This window comes from Natator depressus, chromosome 22, assembly GCF_965152275.1.
Source record: "Natator depressus isolate rNatDep1 chromosome 22, rNatDep2.hap1, whole genome shotgun sequence".
In the NCBI taxonomy this organism is placed as follows: Eukaryota; Metazoa; Chordata; order Testudines; family Cheloniidae; genus Natator; species Natator depressus.
Window position 1 is genome coordinate 6,863,375 of NC_134255.1, and position 15,131 is coordinate 6,878,505.

At 43.7% G+C, this 15,131-nt stretch overlaps 1 pseudogene; it reads left to right on the forward strand.

Moving 5' to 3' along the window:
• Positions 1-1,901: 1,901 nt before the first annotated feature.
• Positions 1,902-10,582, forward strand: LOC141975974 (transmembrane protein 45B-like; annotated as a pseudogene).
• Positions 10,583-15,131: the final 4,549 nt, after the last annotated feature.

The window sequence follows — 15,131 nt, forward strand, 5'->3', positions numbered from 1 at the left end:
TGGGAAATGTTGTGATAAATAGTCCCACTCTTTGGTATGGTTTAGGCCAGTGTGGAAGAGCAGTTGGAGGCCTCTGCGAAACTGGCAGCAGAAGACTACCTTTTTTTAAACTGGGAAAGAGGTTAGTAAAATGAGCCCCAAGCAACAGACACCAACAACTGTGTGGGTTGAGTGGCATGGGTGAGGTTGGGTGCAGTATGGAGTCTTTTTTTTGCGGTGTTCTTTCACAGCCTCACCTGCATGTGCTGCTGTTGCTCAAATCCAGATTGTTACAGACACGGCGGCACCTTGATCGCTGCAAGAGCTAGGCTAGGAAGTGAGCACCTGGTGTAGAAAGCATAGGTGAAATTTCCCCGCCATTAACCTCCAACTCGAAAGGGGAATGTCCGTGTCTATTTAAAGGGCTAGGGCTATCAGCCTAGAAGTACTCACAAGAGCAAGGAGACATACGCTTTCTTTAAGGAGACTGGAGACCTCTCAGAAGAATCAGGGTTTGTGCTGTTGTCAGGATTATTTCTTGCCAGGAAAGGATCTGGAGAAAAGGAGTCCCCTAGGTAAGTCGGCATGAAGTGGTGGTAATTAGGTACAGTGAACCCAATAATTAAATCCCCCCACTCCCCTAGGAAATTTCAGTCCTTGTTTGGTCCCAACTCAGGATGTTATTTTAGGCTTGTAAAGCTAGTTTGAGTTCGCAAACCTTTCCTTTCCCCCACCTTCTACTATTAAAAAACAAATGGGAAAATCCCACCTTTATTCCAAAGCTGATTCAATTTTTCATGGCTTTCTAGCTGAAGGAAAACTTGGGCTGTGTGGAAAAGCAGACCGTCCCCCCATCAGCTGCCACAGTGGGTGCTTTTTAGATAATGTGTCGTTTCCATTAGGATTTTGTCTTTCTCCCCGTTTGCTCTGTTTTCTCATGCAGTTGTTGTTTGCATTTCTTTAATGTGGTCCGCAATCTGTTCTTTTCCCACCTTCTCCTTCACTGTATCTTTCTCTCTTAACTCATCCCTTCGCTTCTAGAGTGGATTTGAGATGGAGCTGACCTCTTGAACTCACGCCATTCAAGGTGTGTGTGAAATTAGATGGAACAAGTTCACCCATTCCTAGTTTTGATCAAAGGTATTTAATTACAATACTCTTGTCTTTCTGCTTTCCTGTTTTGGTGGCTTTGGGAAGGCTTTAATTATGGACCCTGGCTACATTTGAATTTAATTATTTTTAACTAAATTTCATCTGTGCCTACTGCCTTGGATTGGTACATTTTTTTTTTTTAAAGTCAAGCCATGATCACATGTATCAGTTAAAGAACAAGAGTGTGGTGGGTTTATGAATGTAGTCTTTCTATCTCTTGCAATTTTATCATGACTCTTGTGATATTTCATGTTTTTCTTAAGGTTCCAGCTCTTGGAAGTATGTGACTATGGAAGAATCTCAGCTTTCATTTATAAAACATAAACAAAATAAGTTTCTAGTCCTTATGGTTGCAGAAAAAAGCATGAAAATGTGAACTGAATGCACCCTAAAGGATTCAGATACCAAAAGGCAAATAAAAATAACCCCCATTTATCACTTCTTTTAAAAAAAAATCTCATTCTTGTTTAAGATAATCTCCTAATTTTTGGGCAGTCTGACTCATGACTTTTGATAGATTACATAGAGATTTTTTTTAAGGATGGGAGGATGTGAATCATTTCACCCTGGAAAAATGGTGGAAGAGGAGTGAGGGGCTGCCAATGTTCTCACAAGATGCCTCATGAAACATTTTACCATTAGGAGCTCAGATGACTATGGCAATGGGCAGCAGTATAAAACCCAAATATAAATAGTCACTTCATGCTTCTAGGGTTCTTACATAAGCTGTTTGCCTCATAGATCCAGGTGTCCTGCGAGTTGTCTCTGTGATGGGAACTTTCCAAGGACACACCCTTCCAGGAACTTTCTTCCTGCTCTTTGGGCTCTGGTGGGCTGTGAAATGCCCACTGAAATACCTCAATCAGAAGATGAAGCCCTCTGTCTGCACAAACCTGCGCTTCCAGAGACTGGAGCTCCTAGAGGGATGGCCAAAGCTTTCTGGGCTCTGCTGGGTAAGGACAATTATCTCGCTTTCAGCTTCTGGGATTACCTCGTTCTCAATGAATAATTCAAAAGAATCCATGTGTCATACAGTTTAAAGCCAGAAGAAACCACGGTATCATCTAATCTGACCTCCTGTTTATCACAGTCCACCAACACACACACAGCACCCGCTCACAAATCCAACAATAATTGCTGACAAGAGTCAGTTATTATATAAATCATGCAGATACACACATATGCTTGGACTCAGACCGGGCTGTCACTGGCGCCTGAGTGATTTCAGCAAGATTCTTCTCTGTGGTTTTCCCCTTTTCCCCTGCATGGGAGTTGCGTCCAGAGAAGTAACACTTTTAGGGAATGCAGGTGTCCTAAAATTTCTACATCATGCAAGGTTTTGGTCCTGCTGTGCCCTTGATCTTTGTGTGACCACTGAATATAAATACTTTAATTTCTGAAAAAAGAAAAGGAATACTTGTGGCACCTTAGACACTAACAAATTTAGTTTCTAAGGTGCCACAAGTACTCCTTTTTGCGAATATAGACTAACACGGCTGCTAGTCTGAAACCTTTCATTTCTGAGGCTGTAATTCCAGTGATATAGTTTGTCATCCCCACAATAAAACCATAGCACATCCTCGCCAACCCAGGCAGGAGTGTTCTTAATTTAACTTGTTTCCTTATCCCTTGCGTGGGGCAGGAAAATGGCAGGATTATGTGGGGCTCAAGAAGGGGCAGAGGAGTGAGTCAACTGTGAAGTAGCCAGAAATCAATACTCTTTAATACCCAATGAACAGGGGCATGATCCAAAACAAAACAGAGTGAGTGGGGAGTACAGGTAGGAGACTGGGTGGCTTAGAGATGGTTTAGCGTGAAATCTGTCACCTCTAGAATCCTGAGTCGTGTTCAAACAAGTTTGGTCTCATTCCAGTCTATAGTGAGCTGTTGTTGAGCATATAACAAAACCTGGCACAAGTGGCAGTCTGTCTATCTAGCAGATGTATATCTCACCCATCACAATAATATCTGGATTTATTTGGATGTATTTACCCTCACAGCATCAATTTGAAGTAGTTTCCCATTATACAGACAGGGCAGTTGAGGCTCAGAGAGGTTGAGTGACTTGCCCAAGGTCACATAGGAAGTCTGTGGCAGTGCCAGGAGTTGAATTCGTATCTATTCATTTGTGTTATGGCAGTGCCTAGAAGCCCCAATCATGGATCAGAGCCATAGTGTGCTAGACTCGGTACAAATTCTCTTTTTTCCCCCAATCCAATTCCATAGATACATGACCATCCTTTCTGGGCCTTTTGAAAAGGCCCATGGCTGGAGTAGCAAATTATAACAAAGATGCATTCTCGCCCCTATGTGTGGAAACCCAAGACTGGAATTGTAGGATTTTGCTGCAGTTTGAGATGGCAGGGTGTAGGCAGAGCTGGGGTGGGAGGGAAGCTTACACAGCATCTGGCTGCACTATGCCTGGCTTTTGCCACTGCTATTTGTCTTTCACATTCAGAAGCATCAGCTCAAACAATAAAACAACAGAGGGGTTTTGGGGGGAGGAAGGAGGGCCAGGGCAAAATCTGAAACTGAAGCCTCCTACCCTTCCAAAAAATGACCACTGAGGAGGGGTGGGGGCAGGGTTGGAAAGCGAGTCTGCCCTGCACTCGCCTCACAGTGGCAGCTCCTGTCCTGTGGGACTAGGGCCTGCTCCTTGCTGCAGGCATTATGATTTGATGAATGACATTGCAGTTTGGGGGCCTCTCAAATGGGGGCCCTGGGGCAAAAAGTGCTCCCTTTGCTCCTCCCCCTCCCCTGGGCAGCCCTGCAAACACTGACTGATGATACTAAATAGATTTCTCAATGCATTGTTAAAGTCGCTCTAACCTTGAAAATGTTCTCCCTTCCAACATGCCCTCACTTGGAAGAAGGCCCAACTCATTGTTTGCCTCTGTTGTTAAGGAATGCTCGGTGAGATGTGTGCACCCAGTGGCCCTTACCTACATCTCTAAGATAAGGAGGCCCACAAATGGGTGATGCTAACCACCTGGCAGCACACAACCATGTAGCTGTTCTTCGGGATCTCCGGCATAGTGGATGTGCTCACCTGTTTCCAGTTCTGGGTACCCTGGGGGCTGGATCGCTTCATGGCACTGTTTATTGAAGGTTAGTAACACCGATATAAGGCTGAGCTGTTTGCACGATAGCTGGGCTATCAAATACCTGTCACAGTGATGAGGAAACAAGTCAATAGAAGGGGATCTTCAAATCCAGTTCACTGAGTGTCTGATTAATTCTTTGTGGGGGGATGGAGGGGGTTTGTGGTAATGGTAAGTTTGCAGATATCACTCAGCTGAAGCTCTGTGTAAGCTTGAAAGCTTGTCTCGCCCACCAGTAGAAGTTGGTCCAATCAAATATATTACCTCATCCACCTTGTCTCTCAGATACCATATAGGCATGCTTGTAGTATCTTCCTCCTAGCACACTGTGATTGCCCATGTGTTGTCAGGGGCATAGGCAAAAGCCTCTCAGGTTCCTACCTTAAGGTAATATTATACCATAATTATCTGGGGGCAACATCCTATTTAATTGAAGTGTTTCTTTAAGATACTCATCATCGGGGCGAGCACAAGGGAGGGCAAGCAGGAGCATGGGCAGCTAAAATCTTGCATATTTTTGGATAATGCCTATGGAAAATACCATTATCTCTATTGTACAGGGGAGGGAGACAAAGAGTAGGGGGAGTAAAAATTCTTGCTTCAAAACCACTGTGGGCTAGTGGATTAGGTATGGTTCTGTGGTCAGCAGACCTGTGTTATCAAATTGTTCTTCCAGCTCTGTACAGTGAGGTAATCCTACTAGCCGGGCAAGGGGGTCTAGAAGAATCCTACCTTAAAAATGTGAGTTTACTCAGTTTACGGAAGAGATCATATTTCACTAATAGCTGCTCTGTAAGAGGGCTGGGTTTCAGGTTTGGTAACTTTTTAGGTCAAAGCAGCATCTGTGATATTTTTCCAACAGAGTAAAGATTCTCTTCCTGTAACATAGTATGTGCCCTTACTGACTCTTGGATTCAGCAAGGGATTTCCCCAGCCCTGGGAGTGGTTCCAGAGACATGAGAAGAAAGACCCTGATGTGTACTCTTGAAGTTTGGGTCAATGAAACAGATTCAGATAATATGCTTTGTCTACTATATTAACCCCCGCAAATCTGCCATCATTAGCACTTGCCTGATCTTGTTCGGTGTCAGCATTCTAATGCGTAGGTAATGCTTCCCCCTCTGCATTTTACCTTCATTTCAGCTTAGATCTGCCACAACTACTAGTTGTTATTCTCTGTCGTCCTCCTTTGCCCAAGAGCAGGATGCACTGTCTTGGCCAACTCCACAGCATCTGTGCACTCTCTCAAATAAGGCGCAGGCTGCTGGCTTGATTTTTTTTCTTCTTCTCCCAATTACGATAAAAGCAATGAATGGCAGACACACAGAAAGAGGCATTGATCAATTACTTTTTCCTGAGGCATAGGCAGGTCATGGTGGATTTCTCCTGAGAGTCTCCAACTATGTCCTTATACTCTAGCATATTTATTCCTTTGCACATTAACTAACCATCTAACTAAGAGTAAGCATCGTGTCTGACATAACCTGTACAATATGCAAGCCCGGGCTTCCGTTTACATAACTTTTGATGTCCATGCTATTTTTATATCATCATGTCCCTTTGCTCTGTTTACGCTAACCATACCACTTAATGTAAGTATGCAAAGTACTCCGATCACTGCTTCCCTGAGACCTTTTGCCATTCCTGCTGCACTCTATGTATTCTCAAGGAGGGTGAACACTTAGGTCAGTTTCTTGGTCCAGATGGTTTGATTGCTGGCTGGAGGTTCCTCGAGGTGGAATGCTGTGCTGGTCCATCGCTTTGCAAGGTGGCAGTTAGTAAAGTACTCAGAGCGTGTCTCCACTGGAGTTGAAGGTGTAATTTTCAGCTTGGGTGGACATATCCATGCTAGCTCTGATCAAGCAAGCATGCTAAAAATAGCAGTGTAGCCATGGCTTCATAGGCAGCAGGATGGGCTAGCTGCCCTGAGTGCATACTTAGGGTCTCGGACAGGATTATAATCAGACGGCTAAGCAGTCCCACTGCCCATGGAGTCACAGCGACACTGCTATTAAAAACATGGGTATGTCTATCTGAGCTGGAAATTACACCTACACCTCCAGTGTAGACATACCCATAGTAGCAGAGGGACGGGTTACCTCTAAAGGAGATTTGTTGGTAGAACTAAGTTAACCTCTGCTCCTGTTTGTAATCTTAGGAGTGAGGTGAGGAGGAGGAGGATGCAAACCTCGCCAAGTGCGGTGTTCCCCGAAGCCTGACGCTCCAGCCCTGCCAGATCTATCTGGAATGGCACTAACCCAGTGGAGACATTTTGTCATCAAAGTTATGGGTGGGGAAACCCATGGTACTGTGTGTGTGTGTGTGTGTGTGTGTGTGTGTGTGTGTGGCAGGGAGTCTCTGACACCCCCCTCCCAATAAATTAAAATGACCGGGGTCACTGAGGTATGTCTACACTGCAGCAGGAAGCGAGCCTCCCAGCCTGGGTACACACACTGTGCTAGAGGGGCTTGAGCTAGGGCGCTGACTAGAACAGTGTGGATGTTGCCAGCGCAAGCTGGAGCTTGGGCTCTCAAGCTAATAGGAGTCTGTCTCCCTGGGTTGGGAGGCTCGCTCCCAGCTGCACTGTAGACATTCCCTGAGGGGCTCACTTTCACCTTTTAAGTGCTGTCTTACCAAAGTAGCTGCTCCCAGGTTATGACAGACCCCCCCCCCCCCACACACACACACACACTTTTTTCAGATCTCTTTAAGCTCTGGAATCGCAGTCCCCCAAAGCTCCACAGAAGCCCTTGGCAGTGTGATGATCTCCCTTGGCATGTTGTACAATCAGCCCTTGGGGCAGTATCTGAGCACCTCCCACTTGAAACACATCACAGTAACAAAGTCCCTAGTGACTCCTCCTCTGGCTCTGAATAATGCTCTCCCCAAACATCCCCTCCCTCAATCTGCCTTCCAGATTTCCAGTCCCTCTTGCCCTACACCTCATCCTCCCCAATGCCAAGCTCTCTTTTCCCCCTCCCCCCCGCCTCAGACACATCTCCTCCCCAAATCAACCTGAGCCTCTTTGTCCCACGCCCAGCAACTCCAGCCTGGCCAACTCTCTTGTGATTTTATCAAGTGTCTCCTCTTTTCTTCTTAAAGCTCCAGGCGTTGCCATCGTGCTATTGCAAGAGACTCCAAGCTTTCATTTAACTACTGCTACTAATTAACTAATTAATTTTCTACCTCTTGTGCTTTCAGAAAAAAGTTTTTGAAAACATGAAGGGAATGAACCCTAAAGGCTCAGAACACAAGTAAAAAGAATCCCAAGTTTATTACTTTGTCTTAAAAATAGTGATTTTAAAAAAAAAACTCATGATTTTTCAGGGACGGACTCACCTCTCCCATACCACACCCTACTGAAGGAGGAGGGGGTTGCTGCAGCTAGCTCAGGGCCCCACCACCACCCCCCAAGCTGGCTGGGATGCCCCTGCTCTCTGCTCAGAGCTAGGGCTGGGAGGTGAACAGCTGATCCAGCACCAGAAAGCAGCCTCCTGCCTGCCCAGTAGGAGGGAATAGAGTGGTCCTAGGGGCAGCAAGTTTCAACTTCAGTGGCCTCCCCTCTGCCTAGCTGATCTGCTAAAGAGCCAGCCAGCGATGAGGGATGGATAAACAGCCTCGGATTCCATTCTGCCTCCCGTCCTCCTCCCAGGTGTGGGCTGAAGGTTGGGGGAAGAGTAGGGGGAACAATTTCCTCCTCCCCGATGAAAATTGAGTAAAAATTACATCCATGTATGCACTAACGGGATGAAACACCATGGATCTTCTGCCACCCAAAACCACAATAATCTGTCTAGTTTTAAAATAGTCATTACAGATTGGAATCGCCTTTCCTAGAACTGGAACAGACACAGTGATCCTTCCTGGAATGACTCCATTCAAGTTGGTAAATTTTATTCAGGGTAATTAAATAATTCATTGTTTAGAAAATTATCTCACCCACTCCAAAAGTCACACAACTTCCCACACTTCGTGCCAAATCCTGAAGTCCTTCCTCAGTTTTTACTGAGTTCTTATTGGGGTCAAGGAAAATGGAGTTTTGTTGATATAAAGACTTCAGAATTTGACCCATTATAGTTACAAGAATCACTTCACCCACCAGTGAAACAAATCCGCCTCTGGGCTGAAATAGAGCAGCTGTTACATAGTGCAGAACAGGTCCAACTATATGGGCTCTTTTGTTGATACTGTGGGGAGAGGGGTAGTTCTCTTTCTTCCCCTCCCACCCCCAGAAATCAAGGAGAAAATCTCAGAAGAGCACCCCTCTGGTGTAACTACATTAATCAGACCTATCTAACTCGAAGATGCTCTACAGACATGTAAAGTAGTCCCATCCATGAAGAGTTCCAAATCCACAGATCACAGAATTATGACAAGTATACTTCGTTAATTGCAGCCCGAGTTCCAGGGGCCTGTGGTGGCTGATTGGCTAGAAGAGGAACAATGAAGCAGAATTACATAGTTTGAATTTTGGCAGGTTGTCTCTCCTACTTTCATGTCCTGCACCGCTCTCCGCTGGATCAACACATCCACTTTCTACTGCTCGTCAGTATATTTAGCACTGCCATCTGCTGTCTGCTGGAAGCGTTCATAGGAGATCACCCCATCCTGGAGCTCTTCAGTGTTAGCATGGTCCTCACCCAGGGATCCTGGTTCTGGCAGGTCAATTGTCCTGACCAAGTACTTTTGGCTTATGTCTATATCAAGCTGTCTATATCAAGCTTTCGGAGATTGCTATCCCTTCCCTCCATTCAGGGTATAAATTTCAGGGAGCATTATCAGGTTTACTTAAATTGCATGACTGTAGTAATTCTTCCTTCTCTAGGCCATAGCAGATTTCTCATATATTTACCTTCAGGTTTAGAAGAAAGCAATAATCACGTACGGTATTTGTATTACTGAATAAGTGCTGTTCCAGCTGAGAATGCTCATGCTTATCTGTATGTTGTGATATTGAATGAATGGGCAGTCAAATAAGCATTTGTGTGGTAATTAGCTATCATAAAAAGGTTAATTCTGTGATCGCATTGTCTGATCACCATGTTATTGTCCTGGGGAATATCATGAATGTCTCATAGCATATAATTTTCACCAGGCACTCAGATGCTATAGTGACATGGGCCCAGCGCTCAGGTTGTCGCTGGAACACTGTGGTAGCACTCTCTTTTGGGGAGCCAGAATGGTGTACTTCCAATACTTTTGTTCCAGCACTTTGTTCTGACACTTCTTATTTTAAGGAGTCAAGCACTGTACGAGTCACATAGCTATCTAGATAAATAGCTACGACTGATTATAAATGTACTTCAGGTCCTGGGAAGACCCCTGATCTGTAAAACTGCAAGTGCTTTGAGATAGTCAGTCAGAAAACATTTGGGATATCTGTATAGTTTTTTCTGTTATTAACTGGAAGCAGTAACTGGTGAAGCCAGGGCAGAAATGACAATGGAGTAACAGCAGCTTTCTCAAAAAATAGGTTTAATGTATCAATTTAATTCCTTTTTCTTTTAAATCCCTTTCCTCAGCTCGTGTTTTTATTCCCCTGCCTTCCTTTTTAACTGAGGTGGAGGCCCCCCAATGGAACTGAAAAGCCATTTGTGTAGTAGTTGTGCCTTGGGCACTTGGAATGGGACCATCAGTGATGCCACATCCTGGTGCAGAGCTGACACTTAAGTGTTCAAAAGTAGCCACTGATGTGGAGGTGGTTCAATCTCTGACACAAACGTACCCGACACGAACACTTGCCCATGCAAATTTTAAATTCTGTTTTGCTGAAACACTCGTGCATGTGGCTTTGTTCACGCATGCCAGGAAAATCTTGATCACAGAACATTTATGGAAAGGGAAGGGCACGGTTGAAGGAAATCCATTTAAAAGCTTGATGGCATATTTGTGAAAATGCCTTTCTGCAGTATCCATCACCTTTAATTGTAATGAGAGGAGGAAGAGGTGGAAGGATGATAGGCATTGGGTGGGCTGACAAGCGTTCTGTACATGAAAGATAATATATCATTTTATTCTAACCAGATTGGGTTTGTGCTGTACCCACCATGGGGAGGGCCAGGCTGGGACCAGACTGACCACGATAACATCATGTTTATCACTGTGTGCTGCTTCCGGCACGATGCAGTGGCTCTTCTCTTCACTGTCTATAACTACACATCATTTACTGGTAGGTGGTGGTGCTGCGTAAGGGTGGCAGAATATTTTGTGTATTATACAGTAACTAGCCAGGGCTTGTGTTACTGACACACAATCAGTACTGAGCGGTTTCAGTTCCATGATACACTGAGGGGCTTATGTTTTGCTTTGAGTGTTTGCTGCTTTTATAGAAATTCTGAGGCCAATCACACAAGGCAATGAGGAAAACATACTTAATAATAAGAGCAGAGAAGACCATTGAATTGCTTAACCCTCTTCACTGTGGCCAATACTTCAGTGCATCCCAGGTTCAGTCTTATATGTGTGATTATATGGAATATTGGGAGGGTTGGCCCCAGCTGCACTGAAAAAAAAAAAAAAAAATCTCTGGCGAGGAATTGTGAACTGAAGCAGTTAACCGAAAAGTCACAGCTTTTGGACTATGGTCATTTTGGGATGTATGGGGGAAATACTAGCAAAGAGCCCCACGTTTCGTATTACATTACGTTTACCTAGACAAATGTGGTGAGAGTCCAAAAACTACTTTAAAATGCAGAAGGGAATTTTGAGCCCCTAGGTAAATCCTTGGGGAATTTATCCATGGTGGGTGAAATTCAACCCCCTGCAAGAGGATCAGTGCAAAACGTATACGCCATTCTAAACCCACTTTACCCTTTGAAAGAAGTCTAAAGTAGGACTCACCGTTCGTTGTGCCAGCCCTAGGAAGGGAAGTGAATTTCATGCTTTCTGGTGTGCATCAGCATTTGTTTTTTAATTGCACCTGGTCAACATTTGTTTGTTACAGCTGCCTTAAGAGATGCACGAGAAACTCTAGAAGCACAGAGAATGGAATCGAGAAATTGAAGTTAGACACCTGCTCCTACACTGTCCTTCCCGATGGATCAGATGAAGAGTAAGGACAACAAATCCAAGCAACTTTCTTTTTTTCCCCTAAAGATCTTGAGGAATTTTAAGTGCAAGATATTTTTCAAGTAAAAAGACAACGTACAGGTGTTCCTGTAAATTGTAAGCATGTTTGAATGCCCTCTCCTTTCCCAAATCATTTACAAATGGATCCTTCCTGATTTCTGGGGACATACTTGGTTTCTGAAAGTAACGGTTTGCAATTGTATATGTCTGGGGCGGGTATCTAAGTTATTGGCTATTGCTTCTGCTCTCTGAATTGAAGACTGAAACTTTTAATCAGAAGACAAATAAGTGAATAGCAAATAATCCACTTTTTGGTATGAGTTTTTCAGAAATATGATTATTCATGCTAAAATTCATTAAAATGCTCAGGATTTGCAAATATTTTCACACATACTCTATGGATGTCCAGATACCCCTAAACAATGAATAGGCAGAAAGGGGCCTTGTAGATAAAATACTAGTTTGGAACTCAGAAGATGTGGGTTCAGTTCCTGACCTTGCCTTCCTGCATGCCTTTGGGCAAGTCTCTCTATGCCTCTCTATTCCCCAGCTGTAAATGTGGATACTTCCTTTCTCCCACCATTTATCTATCTTGCCTTGATTGACAGCTCTTTGGGGCAGGGATTCTGTCCCTAGATGTATGTACAGCACCTAGCACAATGGAGCCCCAATCTCAGTTAGGGCCTGTAGGCGTTACTTTAATATAAATAATAGTAAAAGGCCTATGCCCCACTTAAGTCCCATTTTGAGAGTTTACACGGTGCATAGGCCTTGTGCAGGCCCTCTGCACAAGGGTGAATTTCACTCTAAAAGCACAGATACACTCACCTTCTTTCCAAGACCAATTGTACTCATGGAGGGGCATGTGTGTGATTCAGACCACAGGGAGCTTAATTCAGTGGAGTTTACCTATACAGAGTACAAGACTGGTGTATTAAATATTCATTTATTCAGGAGATGATACAATATGCTTTATAAGGTGGCATTTCAAAGTTCAGCTTGCAGGCATGGGATTCAGGCTTGAGAGCTGTAACTGTTTGTGTCCAAGCTGTCAATGCTACAGCTAAAGTCGAGTCAAGAACCCAGTTATCCGCTGACCCAATTATAATGTAGTTTCAATGCTAAGTAGACGGGATCTTAGTTGTGTTCCTTAACAGGGCTACACTTGGGCCTGTCCAAGGCTAGGGAATGTGTATAAACTTTTGGCTACCCAACAAATTAAGAATTGTGTTGTAACCAGCTCCCTTGAGTGGCTATAATTGCTGTAGATCAGGCCTGAGAAATGTTCCTCAGGTGAGTTTATTCTATTTGTTCACTAGTAGGTATGTAGAGATGGGAATTTGTTCGTGTAATTGTGGTGCAAGTGCTGCTTACAGAGGGTTTCTCTGTAAATTTGTGAGTTGCATAATAAAAGATCATTAAAATAAAAGAATGGATAGCCAAAAACTACAATTTAACTCTAGCACGAGCAACTGCTGTTTGAATACTTGGCCATTTATTCAAAATATTTGGGCCAAATTTCAATCTCTTCAGTGGCACAGTTTGTCTGAGTAAGGTAGGCAAGATCTGAAGCCTTATGTATAGCAGTGTTTTGAATTAAGATCTAATCATGTATATTTTACAGTTCTAATTATGGATAATATCTGAAGGCACTAGGGCAAACACATACTACCATGCCTCTGCATTCACTCAAAACATGAGCTGCCCCAAATACTTTTAATCAAAAAGAACATCCTCTGGCAAACCCAAAGAGGTGGATGAACCATCAGGAAAAGCAAACACCTGCAAATTAGGCGGCACCATTAAGTATCTTTCATGAAAACACAATTCATAAAGCAACCTCTGCCTGGTTCTGAGCTGATCCCCAGTATTGCACCAGGAGGAGCACCAGGCTGAGAAGACATACACAACATAATTAGTATGCTCCAGAATTTGAGGCAGAATCAAGACAAACTGTGTTGCAGAGATAAAAATCTTCTGTCTCTGTAACCCCATAACAAATTAGATTTAATACAAACCCAAATGCAAAGAAAGCTTAAAGCGGAATCCGTGGCTTAGACAGCAGAAGTAGGAAATGAAATAGATATTCAAAGGCCCAAGGAAGGTGGCAACTTTTTGAAGCTAGAATCCAATGAGCTGGAAGACTGGAGCAGAAGTTTTAATTTCCACCTACTAGAAAGAGGGAGGGGAGCCTAATGTTTATCTTTATCCACAACATGTTGAAAACTGTGTTAGCGGAGAAGCTGATGTCCCAAATCCTGAAGTCAAAAGAGCACACAGAGCATTAAAATCAAAGGCTAACCCAAAAGAAACTTCAAAAGCAAACAGTGATATATTTCTAAGATATCAAGACAATGAAAACCTCAGAAAGATACCAAAAATGTTGCTTAAAGGACACCAAGATTTATTGTTATCCGGACTGAGCATGGAAACTAGGATGAAAAGATGAAACATGCATAAACAGGGACTGAACTGATGCTGTGGTATCCAGAATGGCCTAACTTCACAGCGCACATGCTGGTTTTTCACAGACACCAGTGAAATAACTAAAAATAACTTAAATTATTTCAGTTATTTTCCCCACTGTCAAGGTTCCTTCCCCACTCTGAACTCTAGGGTACAGATGTGGGGACCTGCATGAAAAACCCCCTAAGCTTATTTTTACCGGCTTAGGTTAAAACTTCCCCAAAGTACAAACTATTTTACCTTTTTCCCTTGGACTTTATTGCTGCCACCACCAAGCATCTAACAAATATATAACAGGGAAAGAGCCCGCTTGGAAATGTCTTTCCCCAAAAAATCCTCCCAAACTCTACACCCCCTTTCCTGGGGAAGGCTTGATAAAAATCCTCACCAATTTGCATCGGTGAACACAGACCCAAACCCTTGGATCTTAAGAACAATGAAAAAGCAATCAGGTTCTTAAAAGAAGAATTTTAATTGAAGAAAAAGTAAAAGAATCACCTCTGTAAAATCAGGATGGTAAATACCTTACAGGATAATCAGATTCAAAACATAGAGAATCCCTCTAGGCAAAACCTTAAGTTACAAAAAGACACAAAAACAGGAATATACATTCCCTTCAGCACAGCTTATTTTATCAGTCATTTAAACAAAACAGAATCTAACGCATATCTAGCTAGATTACTTACTAAGTTCTAAGACTCCATTCCTTTTCTGTTCCCGGCAAAAGGATCACACAGACAGGGAGAACCTTTGTTTCTCCCCCACTCCGGCTTTGAAAGTATCTTGTCTCCTCATTGGTCATTGTGGTCAGGTGCCAGCGAGGTTATCCTAGCTTCTTAACCCTTTACAGGTGAAAGGGTTTTTCCTCTGGCCAGGAGGGATTTAAAGGTGTTCACCCTTCCCTTTATATTTATGACAGCCTAGGTCTCTGCATTGGAGAAAAAGTGTCCAGAGTGGCAAAGGCAGCACTGGTAAATCTCTTCCCATATAAAAGGGACTCTAAGTCCTGGGCTGGTTCTGAAAGCCCTGTAAGGGAACGGGAAGGGCCAGGGAGTTGGCACGAATAGCTACGAAGGATGTGCTGGAGACTTTCTAAAGAACCAGGTTTGTTTGACAGGACTGTTTGCCCTTAGGATGGATCTGGAGTGAAGAGCCTGGGTGGGGAGACATCCCTGGGGAAGTCCATTTAATTAGGCCAGTGATGCCTATGCAGAGTCACCTGATTTCAGAATTCACTCATATGCACATAGCCCTCAGCCAAAGTGTGTGGGGTTTGAGGTCGAGAGATTCTGTAAGAGGGGGGTACATAGAAACATGAAGTTTTAGCTCTACTCCCATGCTCTTCTTCCTAGTACTAACTGCTGT